The sequence below is a fragment of the Mustela erminea genome, chromosome 10 (assembly GCF_009829155.1).
Source record: "Mustela erminea isolate mMusErm1 chromosome 10, mMusErm1.Pri, whole genome shotgun sequence".
Lineage (NCBI taxonomy): Eukaryota > Metazoa > Chordata > Mammalia > Carnivora > Mustelidae > Mustela > Mustela erminea.
Window position 1 is genome coordinate 34,616,653 of NC_045623.1, and position 17,256 is coordinate 34,633,908.

The window sequence follows — 17,256 nt, forward strand, 5'->3', positions numbered from 1 at the left end:
GCAAGGCAGATTCTCAATACATGATAAGCATTGCTTGAGTTTTATTTTTATTATGGAAATAAAACTTGGAGGGCTGACAATATCTGCTGTTTCTTCACTACCATCATCTGAGATTATTGTGTGGGAAACTCTCTGTGGATTGCTAATGCCATCCTCCATTTTATATCACAGAAAAATACAAAGGTCCCCAGCCCCAGGCTGATGCACACAAATTTTGATTAATCCTGAGGCAGAAAATCAACTTGTGATCTTATTTCTACAGAGAGCTTTGGGGTTTGCACATTGCCGTGGTATCTATATCCATCATGGTTGTTCCCATATGTTTGGTGGAAAACAAGAATGAGTAGCTGCTCATTCACAGTTCGTGAAACAGAAAGCCTTAAAGATTCTTTACAAGATTTCTCAACTTGGCGGTGGTTGTGGCTAGCACTGGGTTGCATCATACAGGCAAATCTTACTTGATGTACTAATGCCTTGGAAGAGAAAACCTTGGTGAGTGAAGTTCTGTGGCAGAAGCTGTTTGCTTAATTCCAAGTGAATCTCTGTTTCTCACCACTCCTCCAGAGTGAAGGGAGATTCCAGATTTCTTACGAAACACATCTAATTCTAATTCTCACCTGCAAAATTGCAACCTAAACTTTTTCTGTTCCAAATTTCTACTCCAGCTGTTCTGCTTCCTGTAAAAGAAAACTCCCTCACACTGGTGTTCTCAAAGCCATCTTTTCTGACCCATCATGCATGGAGCTCTTGCAATTATGTCTCCCATATCATATTTTGTTTGCTCTACTGGAGTATTCTTATTAACTAACCAATGTGCTTCAATAACTATTATCTTTCTCCCTGGACTCTACATCTCATTATGACTATCACCCCATATTGTGTTTTTACTCCTCTTCATGCAAAAATATATAGTCTCAATTTCCTTTTTTCACCTCTGTCTTCAATGAATTCTTCTCTGGTTTTAACCCAACACTTCACTGAATGCTTTTTACCAATGACCTCCATTTTCTCTGAGTCAGTTGGTGTCTCTTTGCATCTATCTTACTCCCCTTCTTCTCCCTGCTCCCCCTGAAATTCTTTCCTTCCTTGCCTTCCAAGTCGCCACACTACTCTGGCTTTCCTCCTATCCCTGTGTTTAGCTCCATTCAGTCTTCCTACCAGACTCTGATTTTCATCTGGTCATCTGAATTGTAGGTCTCTCCAGGATGTGGATTCTTTTCTCTCCTCCATTTATCCCCTCTCAAAATGTCCTCATCCAGTCTCTGGACTTTCAATGTCATTTTTATTCGGATACCTCTCAAATTGATATTTCTTGCCTTGATATCTCTTCTGAAATTCACATGCATAGATCAAATAACAACCCAATTTCTTCACTTTTTTGCAAGCTGTCCATTTCAAGTTATCATGTTCACAATATAAGCCTTGATCACTCCTAAACCCAAATGAAATCAAGTAAAACAAAGCAAAATTAAAGCATATTTCTTGCTTTCTCATTCGTCTTCTCAATAGTGTGCCACCAGCCTGAGGGTTAAAGCCCTAAACCCTATATCCCTCGCTTAGTTTATTTCCCACACCCAATACATCAGTCCTCTCGTTTTTATTTTACCATCCTAGGCTCGGTCACCCTCCTCTTTTGCCTAAAATACTTGTTTTTGTCACCCAGTGTCCTTCTTAGTTTCACTTTGACCGTCTTTAATAAATTCTCTTCAAAACAACCAGAGTGATCTTTAATTCAGTTGCTTTTAATACCCTCCTTAAGCTTGCATTATAACATAAGATCCATACTCCTCAAAGGCACACCATGACCCAGTCTTTCTTATTTCTCCAAGCTCATCTATTATATTTTCTCTGCCATGGTCACACCATAGCCACCCTAGCCTCCTTTTTAGCTTGCAAACTGCAATTCCTTTCCTGTCTCCAGGTTTTTGCATGCATGGTTCCCTCTGCATACAATGCTTGCTGCTCCCTCACCAGGTAGCTCCTTTTTTTTTTTTTTTTTTTTTTCAAGGCTGTGCATAAATGTCAGTTCTCAAAGAGGTCTTCCTTGTCCATCCTGCCTCAGGTTGCCCCTCCATGTGAACTTAACACAATATGAACATATTTACTTATAACTTTATTTATTCTTTTTCTTCTTCTTCTATTAACATTAAAATCTATAGAGGAAGAAATCCTACCTTTGCTGATTCTTTGCTGCCAATTTCCAGCAACAAGGACAGTATGTAGAATATAGTAGGCACACAATAATTCCTTCCTTACCTGAATTTTAAAAACAAAAAGGCAAATCAGATTATTTATCTATGAACTCACTGGCTCTACCTAGCTTTCATGAAAATTCTAATTAGACCAAAGTATCTTGGTGTTGCAGAATAGCTTATAGACTAGCATATCCAGATCCTACAAAGTCAATGAGTAAGGTTTAATGTAGAGCATTCTGATGCCGGGCATGTACAAAACGTCATAAGAAAAAAAGGACACCTTACTTAATTTCAAAGGCAGAAAATGACAACATAGTATCAACCACCCATCCCCACTTCTACCTGATTCTTTGCAGGGATCTCGGAAATTCTGTTCCCCTTCAGCACAGGAAAAATAGGTGGGAATGCATGTGAGGTTAATGTTCCTCTTAGCAAATATTTCAACTGCTGTTGAGATCCCTTGAATTAGCTATGATTCACGGCATCTTCAAAACAAGCAAGAAGTGAGATGCAGTCACAAACTTTTTTTAAGATTTCATTTATTTATCTGACAGACAGAGATCATAAAAAGGCATGCAGAGATGGGGAGGGGGGAGGAGGAGGCTCCCCGCCAAGCAGAGAGCTCGATTTAGGGCTTGATCCCAGGACCCTGGGATCATGACCTGAGCCAAAGGCAGAGACTTAAACACACTGAGCCACCCAGATGCCCCTAATGAAGGCTTCTAAAAGAATGTTTTGTTATGTTTTACCCATTCCTTTCTCCCAATACTTCTTCCATTAAGACCAAATTCCGCCTGCCTGGCCATAGTTGGTTATACATTAGCAGTCTTAGCACTTATCAGCTATATGACTCCAAAGGGCATCGTCTATTTTAGTCACTACTGTATCTTCTTAGCCTTGAACATAGCCCCAATGCCAGGCACATAATAGGCACTTAATGATTATTGAATAAGTTATCTGTCTATTCCTCAGACTATTTTAAGGTCTTGACCTAATTACAATGCCATCAACTAGCTTAATTTCTTTAAGGAGTCATGATCATTGAAAATCAAAAATCAAATCAAACCTATAATGAAATATCACCTCATATCTGTCAGAATGGCTAAAATCAAAAACACAAGAAATAAGTGTTGGTGAGGATGTAGAGAAAAGGGAATCCTCATGGATCACTGGTGGGAATGCAAGCTAGTGAAGCCACTGTGGAAAAAGGGATGAAGTTTCCTCAAAAAATTAAAAATAGAATTATCAGATGATCTAGTGCTTCCACTACTGGGTATTTATTCAAAGAAAGTGAAAACACTAATTTGAAAAGATGCATGCACCTCTATGTTTACTGCAGCATTATTTACAATAGCCAAGATATGGAAGCAACCCAAGTGTCCACTGATAGATAAATGGATAGAGAAAATGTGGTGAATGGGATATTACTTGGCCATAAAAAAAGAATGAGATCTTGCCATTTGCAACCACATAGATGGACCTAGAGGGTATAATACTAAGTAAAACAAGTCAGTCAGAGAAAGACAAATACTATGTGATTTCATTCCTACGTGTAATTTAAGGAACAAAACAAATGAACAAATTAAGAAGAAACAAACAAAATCCCCAGACTCTTAAATATAGAGAACAAATGTGGTTGCAAGAAGAGAGGTGGGGGGGCTGGTGAAATAGGTGAAGGAGATTAGGAATACAATTCCTGTGATGAGCACTAGTAATGTATAGAACTGTTGAATCATTATATTCTACGTTTGAAACTAATAGACACTGTACATTAATTAGACTTGAATTAAATTTTTTTTCTAAATTCCTCTCCAGTGATATGTCACTCACATGAGTTTAATTTGCCATCTGTACAAATATGTTAAAGAAGTTCTGAGTTTAGAAGACTCCAAAGATTGAAAATTCCCACTAATAAAAAGCTTTAGCTGCTTTATCCCAAGAGTGTGCTTAATGTAACTGCTTTCTCTCTTCCTCAGGTTAGAATCCTAAAGCTAAAAATTCCAACATACCCAGGGAATGTAAAGGCCCCATCAAATGTTAAAAGGTTTTCTTTCCCCAAACAGAGTTGTTTTGTCTTTGAGTAGCCAAAACATGAAAAGGACCTCCTAGCCCATACTGGGGATATTTAGGAAAACCAACTGGATCCTGAATTCCAGTAACAATCAAATAATTTCTGTTCTTATATCTGTACCCATTCAAGGGTTAGGGCTAGAACCCTTGGGAAAGAACTCAAGGTCACTGAGAATAGTGAGTCTCCTTGTCCAAAATCATATTTCTCTGTGGCCTGATATGTGCTAATTATGTGTTCTTCAATAGTTTTGTATCATTTTATATATACATGTGTACTTATAAATATTCATACCCAGAGAGAAATGTGTATGTGTGACCTATGTGGACGCCATCAATCAGGGAACAGTGTCTTGCTTGGAGAACGCAGTAACCACACTGAGCCAGTGTGAGATCTCAGTGCCCATGCAGAAGGCAGCTGACCACTACAGTGAGCAGATGGCCCAGCCAGTGAGGCTCACCACAGACATGCTCCAGGAGGTGCTGGATGTCCATGCAGACTGTAAGAGGGAAGCCATTGCAGTGTTCATGGAGCACTCTTCCAAGGATGACCAACAGGAGTTCCAGAAGAAGCTTGCGGTACTTTTTCTTAGTATTCAACCTTCCTCATTCTTGTCCTTCTAAAATTATGCTTGAAGTTTTACATATTCAATCTATAGCTCATCTCCTACTTAGGGTAAAGTAGTATGGATCCACATGATAGAGAGAATTCTAGAGGACTCTATTTCCATCTTTCCCCTCAAAGCCTGAGAAATTTATTTAGGATTTTTGTGATCTCTCAAGCAAAATCAGCAATAATTTCTCCTTTAGTGAACTATGGCATGGTTTCAAAACTCTCCCAAGTCACTCCTGAGCTAGAAGCTCTCTATGTACAGTCACTCTGATTCGCAGACACTTAATTTCCTGGGACAGACTCTCTAAGCAGGTTGTTCATTATATTTATTTTTGTTTCAGTTGTGTCATTTTATTATTGCAGGTAGAATCACAGGATCCTACAGCTTCTAGGAACTATAGAGAATAGATCGTGCAACTTCAACATTTCATAGATGAAGAACCTGAGAAACCCAGGGAGGTTTGGAAGCTTTAGGAAGGTCTTGCAAGTTTTCAGAGTTGGCAGTAGATCTCTTGGTTCTAGTTGCATTGCTTATGCTGTTTCACTAAGATGCTTTTCTTAAGAGAAATGCAGTTAGACCACCCATCTAGTAGATTCTTGGGAATTTGATCTCCTCTGCTCCTTTCTTGTGGTGACATCCCTGTGCATTTCCCTTGCAGAAAATCAGAAAGGATAAGGAGAAGGATTTCTTGCTGTAGAACAAAGAGGCCTCTGTTAAATACTGCCAAGCTAAACTTGATCAGCTTTCAAAGGCCCGAACAGAAGGCATTTCAGCAGAAACCTCCTCTGCTCCTGAAGGGCTCAAGCTCTACAGCCAAGACTGACTGGAACTATTTGCAGGTACCCAGGAAAGGAATGAGGGAAGGAAGAAGGGGAACATGGGAACCCTACAGAATAGAGTCACAGGGGTCTCCAGATAATCTGAGAGCACAACACCAGTTGTGGGTGATAAGACAGCATGGGGATGTCATGATAGCTTTACCTTTTAAGGCCCACTATTTGCTATTTACTCCTGAGGAAAGTAGAAATGCCTATTCCCAAATAAACAGTATGGATTTCTGAAATCCACGAGAGACAGAACAGAAATTATTTATTTCTTTACCCAACAATATGACAGTCATTGTGCCAAGGGCTGAGGATCTATGATGTAGTTAGAATCCTTGCACTCAAGGCTGATCAAAGTGAGAGAGTCAAATAAATAGACAACTGGACAGAGAGGGATAATATTTATTCCTGGACTGTGCTGGTGGTAGTAATAAACAAAACAATCATACACCACCGTAAACTAAACTGTTACTGCCTACAGTCATAGTGCTAAGCTCTTTCTCTAGATATTTTAACTTAACCCTCCGGAAAATGTTAGGAAGCATCAGCTATTATTACCCACATTTTCTAGATATGAACTAAAAAGCATAGGCAGGTTACAGAATTTGCCAAAAGCTACACATCTAGCAGGTAGCAAGGGAGAACATCAGCATGGATTAGAATCTACATCTTACACTGGGCATATGATCTAGGAAAATATACCCAGAGAGGAGGGGGATGTAAATTTTGAAGTATTTGTACCTGTTTTTCAGGTTGAGATGCTACCCAAAGGGAAGAGCCGTAGCTAAACATGCAAATACATGAAAGCACCAGAGACTGTGGGTTTGTACAGCCTCATGGCATTCTGACTGGCTGAAGGCTGAGTGGGGGGAGGGAAGGAGACTGGGAGGACACTTGGATTCTTGCCCTTCTAATAAGGCAAGTTGGACACTTAGTAGGGGGCTCACGGAGGATTTTAAGTAGAAAGTAAAAATGATCTGGATGGCCTTGAGTGTATAGAACAAATCACCTGAAAGGACATCTAGGTCCTTTGCTCCTTCTTGATGCCTCAGGCAAATGAGGTCCTTCAGGGCTTTTTGGAGTCATAGGCGGCAATAAAGAAATCCATCCTGTAGACAGATAAAGCTCTCACCTCTGGGGACAAGGCCATAGCAGGCAAGAGCAGGGCTCTGTTCTTGGGTGGGTTAGATCCTGCAGTGTCCAGAGGGGGCAAAGAACTTTCCAGAATGATGAGCTTCCCCTTCTTTTGTGGAATGCATACTCTTTTAAACCTGAAACTCACCAGCAGAGCTGTAGCTGTATGTCAGCCAGATGGTCAGGGCCTTTCCCATCATATTTGCAGACTTGCTCTTGAAGATGGGGCTACCCTCTCTTTCAAATTTGATTTGGTCTCTGATTTCAAGAGGGTAAAGCTCAGGCCTGACCTTTGACTTTCTTCTCTTTCTCAAATCTGCATGGGGCAGTGGAGCAAGGCAGGAAGGAGGTGAATGAGAAGGAACAGGCATGGCTGAGACAAAAAATGGGAGCAGCAACAGCAGATGGAGGCTCCAGAAAGGAACCTCAAGGAAAACAACATCCAACTAAGCAAGAAGCTGGAGAGAAAAACAGACAATGATCTGCGAGTGCAGACAAGGATACTGGAGCACCAGAACAATCAATGCAAACCTGGCAGGAACCGCAGTTCCTGGGAGCCACCGCCCTGGCACATCAGGAAGGAATGGATGAAAGCTAAAGCAAAATGGCAAAGAGAAGCATTACTGCCATTCATTGCATTTGATCCACTGAAAGTATTGAATCCTGGCTTTTCATGAGGTCTTTGAGTTGTGCTCTGCACTGAGGCCCTGGGGATGACCTTGGCCCTTCCAAGTCCCTGGAGAAGATAAATAACCTCTCCAAGGTGCCATACTGGTGGGATTCTGGAATGGTCTCATGGAACCCAAATTAAACAGGGTTTCATGGATTATCAAGTAGATAATCCAACCAGGTGTTTTTTTGTTTTTTGTTTTTTGTTTTTTAAGACAGAAAGAGAGAGCAGGAAAGTAGAGGTGTTGTGGCAGGGTGCAGAAGAGGGGGAAAGAGAGAATCTTAAGCAGTTCCATGCCCAGCATGGAGTCCAACGTGGGGCTTGAACTCACAACCCTGAGATCATGAACCTGAGTTGAAATCAGAGTCTGAGTCTGACATTCAACTGATGGAGTTATCCAGGCACCCCAACCAGGTGTTTTTAATATAAGCAGCAACAGGGTGCTTTACCAAGATCACTGTCAATTATCAGAACCCCTTTTACCACCAAGATACTGACATGGATCCATGATGACTTAAAAGTATCAGATATGTCCAGGCTTAGAAATACAGGGGGAGCTGCTACCTTCAAAACTTGCTGCACAACTTGACTAAGTCACTGCATGGCTCCAGGGGAATTCTCTCTTTTCCGATTTAGAAGTGTTCATATCAGATTTCTTTATCGGCTTATAAGATCCCATTACTTCTATGATACAGGTGACCATGCTATCCTGCCCATGCTGAAAATATAACACACGTGAACTAATAACTCCCTCCCAACCCACAGTTTTGGTTGGAACATGGTATTGCATTTGTCCCCATGCCTGGATTAGCACCCTTAGCAAAATGCTAATGATGTGCGTGCATATGGGTAAGGTTGGAAAATGTCATTCTCTGACTGCCCAGGTCGAACTCAGAAGATATTCTGTCCTAATATTAACCTCTGATGATCCAGTAAGAAATAACAGCTTTATCATAAAAGAGAGACAATTTACAAAGTTCTTAAATATACAATTTGTAAAAAGAAAAAAAAAAGGTGGATTTTTGAAACGACTCTTTCCTTTCCCCACAACCCTTTGCTTTAGATCCCAAAGGATTTCTTTAATGAAGGATTTAGGAAGAAATCTGAGGAGATAATGCAGAAATAGATTGTCTCCTATATGTGAGATTACTAGAAAGGATAAAACTCCCTGGATTCCACAGAACCTGGACACACTTGCCACTGAAGCAGCCCACAGTTCTGCCAGTTCCTGCTAGACTTGATGGTCAGAGTCTGAAGAGCCTGAGCTCACTGTTTAATTAGGATTAAATTTTCTTTCACAAAATTAAAGAATGTGGATACACGCTCCACCTTATTTTGTATCGGTATGCTTTTTTAAAGTTTCACTCGGGCACACATTAAACATAAAAAGTGCCTACTAGAGGATACATCAGTGCCTGACACACATTAGATAGATTAAATGTTGGTTTTATTAGTTAGTTTGAAGAAAAACAACTTTTTATAACAGACTTTGGCAAACCTTAGCCTACAAGCCAAATCTGCCTGTTTTTCGAAATAAAGTTTTATTGGAACAGTACCACACTTACTCAATTACGTACTATCTGTGGCTCCTTTAATGCCACAACAGCACACTTGAGTAGTTGCAACAAATACTCTATGACTCACAAAATCTAAAATATTTGCTTTGCAACCCTTTACAGAAAAAGTTTGCCAACTACTTGTTTAGGAGATGAACCAAATTTGCAATCGAGGTTAAAAAAAAAAAAAAACCTTGAAACTTATCAAGAATGCTTCTGAAATCACAAAATAAGAAAATAATATATAAACATATTTCAAGTCAATTCTCCCCTAATAGATTTATAAATGTAATGTGTTCTGGGATTTAAAAAAAAAAAAAAAAAAAAAAAAAAAGATGTTTTCATGACGATAGGTAGGCTACTACCTTTATAGAAGTCTAAATGGAAATGCTTACAATGCTTTAAGAAATTGTCAGGGTAATACAGAAGAAGTGTAACAAAAAAGAACAGTATTTGCTCTGTATGAAAACCTCTTCTACAGCTGCAGTAATTAGACCAGTGTAGCACCAGGTCCTAACAAGACAGACAAAGCTGTAGAATACAGTCCAGAGATAGAAACAAATACTTTTAGGAACTGTTTATCAGAAAGGCTTTCAAGTCTGTGGGAAATAACAAACTGTCCAATAAATTGTCAAGGCAACTTGCTAACCACTTAGAGAACACAGAGATCAGATAGCAAAGTAAATTCCAGATGTACTATAGATTTAAACATGAAGATTGAAACCATAAAATTTGGAGATCCAAAATCTTTTTTAAAAATCTTAAAACACGGGGCGCCTGGGTGGCTCAGTGGGTTAAGCCGCTGCCTTCGGCTCAGGTCATGATCTCAGGGTCCTGGGATCGAGCCCCGTATCGGGCTCTTTGCTCAGCGGGAGCCTGCTTCTCTCTCTCTCTCTCTGCCTGACTCTCTGCCGACTTGTGATCTCTCTCTCTGTCAAATAAATAAATAAAATCTTTAAAAAAAAAAATAAAAAATAAAATAAAATAAAAATCTTAAAACATGGAGTTCTTTCTAAGCATGACATAAAACCCAGAAGAGAGACATATACAAAAGTACATAAAACTGAAATAAATCTTTTATGTAAAAAAAAAAAAGTCACTTATTTGTGGAGCTTGTGGAGCATAACAAATAGCATGGAGGACATGGGGAGATAGGAGAAGGGAGTTGGGGGAAATTGGAAGGGGAGGTGAACCATGAGAGACTATGGTCTCTGAAAAACAATCTGAGGGTTTTGAAGGGGCGGGGGGTAGAAGGTTGGGTAAACCAGGTGGTGGGTATTAGAGAGGGCACGGATTGCATGGAGCACTGGGTGTGGTGCAAAAACAATGACTACTGTTATGCTGAAAAGAAATTTAAAAAAAAGAATACAAAAAAAAGGTCAAAAGACAAACAGCACTCTGAAAATATATTTTCAACTGGTATGTTTCTATGCTACAATATAAAAGAAATAAAACTCAGCATGTGAGTAGTTAATAGAAAATAAAACAAACAGAAAAATACATGATATTCAGCTTTACTCACAATTACAGAAGTGAAACTGAAACCACTGGCTATAATCTTTCACTTCTCAGATTGAAAGTTAAAGGAAAAGAGTCTCTCTCACATGGGAATGCAAACTGTATCACTTCTATTGAGAGGCTGTCCTAATATTTCTTATATTTTAATGCAGTTGTGCCTTGATATAGCATATTCATTTTTAGAAAAATACATGTGCAAAGTTACATACACACACAAACACAAATGAGATCCACTGTGGCACTGCTCTTAATGGAAAGACCAGTAATACAAATGTAAATTTTTATAAATATAAGTGGTAGTATAAAGTAATACATATACGGAGTAGAATTCTGCATGGTTGTTAAATAATCTGACAACAGGGTTTACATATACTAACATAGAGCAATCTTCAAACTATAAGGCAAAAAAAATGAGATGCAATATCATATATATAGATAGTATGGTTTCTATGGAAAAAAAACTCATGAGAAATAGTAACAGTGGTTCCTTCTGGGGAGAATTGCATGGGATTAAGAATGAGAGGAAAACATAAATTTTGTAAAGGAAGCTTACATTACCTATTCATAAACAAGAAAAGAAAAGTATACTGTAATACTACTTCTAAAAACTAATAGGAATGTGAAATTGACCACTAATGATTACTTGCTCATTGCTCCTACAAGTCACATCAGGCAATCCAATGAGGGGCTTCAGGCTAAGAATCAGAGTAGTGGAAGACACCAAAATTGCATCCTAATCTTGTTTTCACTTTGGCCTTGGTTTTTTAATCCCTATATTCACTTTAAAACAAAGTTATCAAGTTCCTGGTGACCCTCTGAAATCTCAGCTAGAGTGGCTTCTATTTTCCATCCCTGAATTACACCTTTAAAGTGTTATAAGCAGAATTACCAGAAAACGAGAACATGTGGGTGAAAGGGGTCCCACCCCCCCCTTAAAACATTCAGTAGTGGCATCTCTCCCATATTCAGGGCAGATGGGACAACCCTCTATCGCAGAACTGAAATTCCAGTAGTGCTGGGGATGAGGCACCCTGACACATGGAAGACAAGTGTTGGCACTTGAGCATCAGAAGTCAAGCTGATACAGGAAGAGCTGAGCAGCAAGGTTAGAGGGACAGCCTGATAGACCTGACCACGAAGAATTCAGATGATGAATTGAAGACAATGGTCAAGAGGGATAGAGAGAAAAAAATCAATGAAGTCAGTTTATGAGGAAGCTGTTGATTTATAGACCCATTCAAGTGTGACAACCCCCAGCTGTGATATGAGCCAGTTTCATACCCTGAATTCATCACCTGGGGGAAAGCCAGGTCCTCAGGAAAAAGGGCCCTGAAATTTCAGGTCAAGAATAATGAAAATGATTTATTCTGCCCTCCCTCTAGCAGACCCTGGGCCATTTACTCAGGTAGACAAGCCTGGGGAGATGGGGATACCGAAACATTTAAAAACTTTTGACTTGAGATCCAAATTGGCATGGATACCAAGATACTAGCTAGAATCATAATGTCAGTCCCCTGTTAAAGTGGGACACATGGGTCCTGGTAATAAAGAGAGTTCTTCCTCAGCACAACTAACTAGGAGCTAGTATTTGCTTCCAATTAGACAATCAAGTTCATCTGAGTACAGGGAACATTTTTCTGTGCATTCTCTCAGAGTATGTTCAGGAGTCAAATGTGCTAAATTAGCTTTTAAAAGACCAAAGGATGATGCATAGTAAATTTCAGTTGTAAGAATTACAGTGTAATAGCTACTTTGCATTTTAAACTAAGAGACCAGACTCAGGTCTCCAAAGCAATTTAAAGACTGGTGGAGGGACGCCTGGGTGGCTCAGTCGGTTAGGCCGCTCACTGCCTTCGGCTCAGGTCGTGATCCCAGGATCCTGGGATGGAGTCCCATGTGGGGTTCCTTGCTCAGCAGGGAGCCTGTTTCTCTCTCTGCCTCTGCCTGCTTGTGCTTTCTCTCTCTCTCTGACAAATAAATAAATACATAAAATCTTTAAAAATAATAATAAAAAATAAAGACCGGTGGAACCAAAGAAATATTTCTGGTGAATTCTCCTCCCCTGTGACCTTAGATGTCACAGTAGCTGTGCCTCTATGAGGATGTTAACACATCTGCTCCAGAGATTTTCAACTGCTTTATCCAGCTATGACTTCAAGTGTTCAGAATGAAGAGTAAGAGATTCCTCTCTTAAAAGAGGCCACAGTAATGAACATGAGGCCAATAAGTTGGAGACTTGGAAAAGCAAGCTATTCTATAGAATTTCCTGCCCCAGTGAGAGCGTGAATCAAAGAGATGTTCCAATCCCTTAGACTAGAGGCAGCCTATGTGGTGGGGCTGAATAATGACTCACCAACAATGTTATCATATAATTTTCAGAACTTATAAATAGGTTCCCACGGTAAAAGGACTTTGCAGATGTAATTAAATTAAGGATTTTGAGATGGGTCCATGATTCAGATGGGCCCAGTGTAATCACAAGGTCCTTTAAGAGGGAGAGTAAAAGTCAGGAAAAAGTGAGATGACTATAGAGAGTTTGGGAGGGACTACCCCTTGTCTTTGAAAATGCAGGTTGAGCCAAAAATAGAATGTACCTTCAGAGGCTTCAAAAGGTAAGGAGACACTCTCCCTGAGAGCTTCAAGAGGGAAAGCATCCCTGTCAACCCACATTTGACTTCTGATTCTCAGAACTGTAAAAGAATAAATTTGTGTTATTTTAAGCCACTAATTTTGTGGTAATTTTTACAGCAGCAATAGGAAACCAATACACGATGAATTAAAGAACAAAAAGAAAAAAATGCTTTGGGGATTCCTGGGTGGTTCAGTAGGTTAAGTGTCTGACTTTGGCTCATGTCATGATCTCAGGGTCCTGGGACAGAACCCTGTGTCCTTGGGCTCCCTGCTCAGTGGGAAGCCTGCTTCTCCCTCTCCCTCTGCCCCTCCCCTTGCTCATGCTTGTGTGCTCTCTCTCTCTCAAATAAATAAATAAAATCTTTGAAAGAAAAAAAATAAAAATGTTTTTAATATTTTTAATGAATAATTTTATACATGTAATTTTCATATGCTTTAACTATTCCTTTATTTGGACTGTCTGCTTAGCTCTCATTCTATACTTATCATTGTCTGATCCCTAGAAAGAAAGAAATATGATAGCTAAAGTTATTTTTTTCATGAAGCTTACACTATATAGGGACTTTAAAATAGAGGATGCTATCTAGCAATAAGAAGTGAATTTCTTTTTTTTCTTTTCTGGCTAGTGATTATCTGTTGGAATAGGAACCAAGTTTTTCCTTACATTTTGCTTCAATCTAATTTATATTTCCTGGAAATAAAATTACATGCTTCTTCAAGAGATATTCATTTTTGAGTCCTAAGAACCTAACACATTACCATGAAAGCGTAGTAAAACCCAAGGTGCATGGTGACTGAAACAATGAATAAAGAGATGAACAGTTGCTTGAACGAGTAAGGGTAATACTTGTTTATCATTTCAAGGGGTAATAAATATCTCTCCTGTAACTCATTGTCAAGAAAGTAGACTTTTACTGAAAATGTGTTCTTGGATCTGATGGGAAAAAACCACAGAGAGGTTCCCAAGTAGTAGGATGACATTGATTAGACATTGACTAGGATGCATCAGACTAGTCTGATGCAAGGCTCTATAAGACTGGACTGGGGGAAGCAAGTACAATATGCATGTTCCCTCACAGAGCAGGGCTTGGGCCTGATAGTTCTGAATCCCAGAGTCCCAGAGTAAGGCTAGCACAACAGGTTTCTGACCTTAACTAAACACTCAAGTGGCTTTCCATCTTAAGTCTTAGTGATTATCTTGCTTGCTTCAGTTAATATCTGGAAGCAGGGTCATCTTCTCCAAGCTCCAACTCCCAAAAGACAGGCCCTGTGTGGTACTCTGCCTTCAGGCCCAGGCCTCTGGGCTTGCCATCACCATCTTATCACTTGTTTCTCTAGCCTTCTCCATGCAGTTGACTTAGCCTTGGGTTGCTTCATGAGGCCCTGCTTTTGGTCTCAGGTCCTCTATCAATTCTGCAAATGAATTATGTTTCAACAAATGAAATTTGTTTTCATGACTACTGACTGATATACCAATTCTGGAATGTTCTTGGAAGTGTGGCTTCAAAACTGTTATTGAATTGAGTTCTTCTTACATCAGACGATATAATCCTATCTCTTGACACTTTTTTAGTGTGTGTGCCATTTGCACCAGGCTAGATTGAATATAGTGCCCACTCTTGGCCGCATTGACTGATCGAGGAAAAGTCCTTGATCAGACATGAATTAATGAATCCCTTCCCTAATATATTTGGACTAGAAAAGGCCCCAATCTCCATCTGTTCCTGTTGTCTCTTTGAATACATGAAATGCAGATTGTTAGTGGCTATGTTTTTTTCTTAAAGATTTTATTTATTTGAGAGAGAGAGCAAAAGAGAGAGCACCAGAGGTGGGGAGGGGCAGATACAGACTTGCTTGCTGAGCAGGGAACCTGACATTCGGCTTGATCCCGGGGCCCCTGGGATCACGAATGAGCCAAATGCACCCCCTTAATCAACCGAGCCACCCAGGTGCTCCCAGAGGCTATGTGTTTGATAAAGTGAAGAGACTACCTTGAGGCAAAAAAATCACTTTATTCGTAAATAAAGACAGCTTTGTTTCTTTCTTAAAATCTTTACACCATTTTCCCCTTTGCCTTATGTGAGAATCTCTAGTGTAAGGTTTAATCAAAGTGGTGAGAAAAATCATTTTTTTCTCCTGATAGAAGATGGAAAATATTCAATAGTTCACTGTGGTGTAGAATATTCATTTTAGGTTTTCACTGATAACATTGATCCAATTTAGAAAGTGCTCTTTTCCCATTTGCCTACAGATTTTCACTCTTTCTCAGTTAAGATTATGTGCCGACTTTGTCAAATATTTTTTCTGCATCCATTTTCTTCTTTATTCTCTTAATTTTGTGAATTGCATTTGTTGATTTTTGGTTGAAAAATCAATCTTGTTTTCTTGGGGAAACTCTACTTGGTCATGATAAAATACATTTAATTTATCTTGCTGCTTTCAATTTGCAAATGTTTTGTTAAGGATTTTCGTAGTAAAAGTTCTTCAGAGGTTTGTTGTCTCATTTTATTTTCTTGTAATGTTCTTATCATAGTTAGGAGTTAGTTTTATGCTGGCCCCAAAAATGACTTGGGAAATTCTTGTAACATCTTTTGAAAAATGTAGTATATGATTGGTTTTATTTTTCTTTCAAAATTTGATAATATTTGCCAATAAATCTATCTGCTCATTAAGATGTTTTCTTGAGAAGGTTTAATTCTGAAATTAATTTTAGTTTATATACAGTTATTCAAATGTTCTCTTTTTGCATCACTTTTGATAGGCTGGAATTTTCAAGGAATCTATTTCATCCAGGTTGTCTATTGGCATGATAATAAATAGATGTTTATGAAATTTCTCCATTAGGTTCACAATTGTGCAAGGTATCTCACAATATGTTCAGTTTCATGATTTACACATGATTTGTGCTTTCTTCACTTTTTCTTGACCATGCTAAGTTTTGTTTTATAATTTTCTTTCTTTTATATACATTGCATTTAATTTCCTCCTTCCTATTCTTAGGACATCAGTTGGATCAGTGATTTTAATTCTTTTGTATGTTATGAAGTTTTAAAGTTCCAAATTTCTCTATAATCATTGCATAAATCACATTGCTCAAATATTGATATGCTTTATTTTTAAAATACTTTCTAGTTTACCCTAGTGATTTACTTTTACCTCTAGAGTTATATAAGTGTGCTTACTTAGTTTCCAAATATTTTGCATTTTATTGATTTTTGAAATTAATTTTTAATCTAATTTTTTTATGTCAGGGAACATATTCTGTATGATTTTAATCCTTTTAAGTTTTTTTTTTCCAAGAAAAAAACAGTTTTATTTTTTTTTTATAAATTTTTTATTTTTTATAAACATCTATTTTTATCCCCAGGGGTACAGGTCTGTGAATCACCAGGTTTACACACTTCACAGCACTCACCAAAGCACATATCCTCCCCAATGTCCATAATCCCACCCCCTTCTCCCAAACCCCCTCCCCCCAGCAACCCTCAGTTTGTTTTGTGAGATTAAGAGTCACTTATGGTTTGTCTCCCTCCCAATCCCATCTTGTTTCATTTATTCTTCTCCTACCCACTTAAGCCCCCATGTTGCATCACCACTTCCTCATATCAGGGAGATCATATGATAGTTGTCTTTCTCTGTTTGACTTATTTTGCTAAGCATGATACGCTCTAGTTCCATCCATGTTGTCGCAAATGGCAAGATTTCATTTCTTTTGATGGCTGCATAGTATTCCATTGTGTATATATACCACATCTTCTTTATCCATTCATATGTTGATGGACATCTGGGTTCTTTCCATAGTTTGGCTATTGTGGACATTGCTGCTATAAACATTCGGGTGCACGTGCCCCTTTGGACCACTACCAGGTTTGTATCTTTAGGGTAAATACCCAATAGTGCAATTGCTGGGTCATAGGGCAGTTCTATTTTCAACATTTTGAGGAACCTCCATGCTGTTTTCCAGAGTGGCTGCACCAGCTTGCATTCCCACCAACAGTGTAGGAGGGTTCCCCTTTCTCCGCATCCTCGCCAGCATCTGTCATTTCC

General features: G+C 39.0%; 1 long non-coding RNA gene across 1 annotated transcript in view; it reads right to left on the minus strand.

Moving 5' to 3' along the window:
- Positions 1-2,094: 2,094 nt before the first annotated feature.
- The window catches only part of LOC116567897, a 132,323-nt gene continuing 117,161 nt past the window's right edge, over positions 2,095-17,256 (minus strand). Inside the window, exon 3 of the long non-coding RNA XR_004276419.1 lies at positions 2,095-2,256. This is a non-coding gene — a long non-coding RNA (uncharacterized LOC116567897). The remainder of the gene's footprint in view (positions 2,257-17,256) is intronic.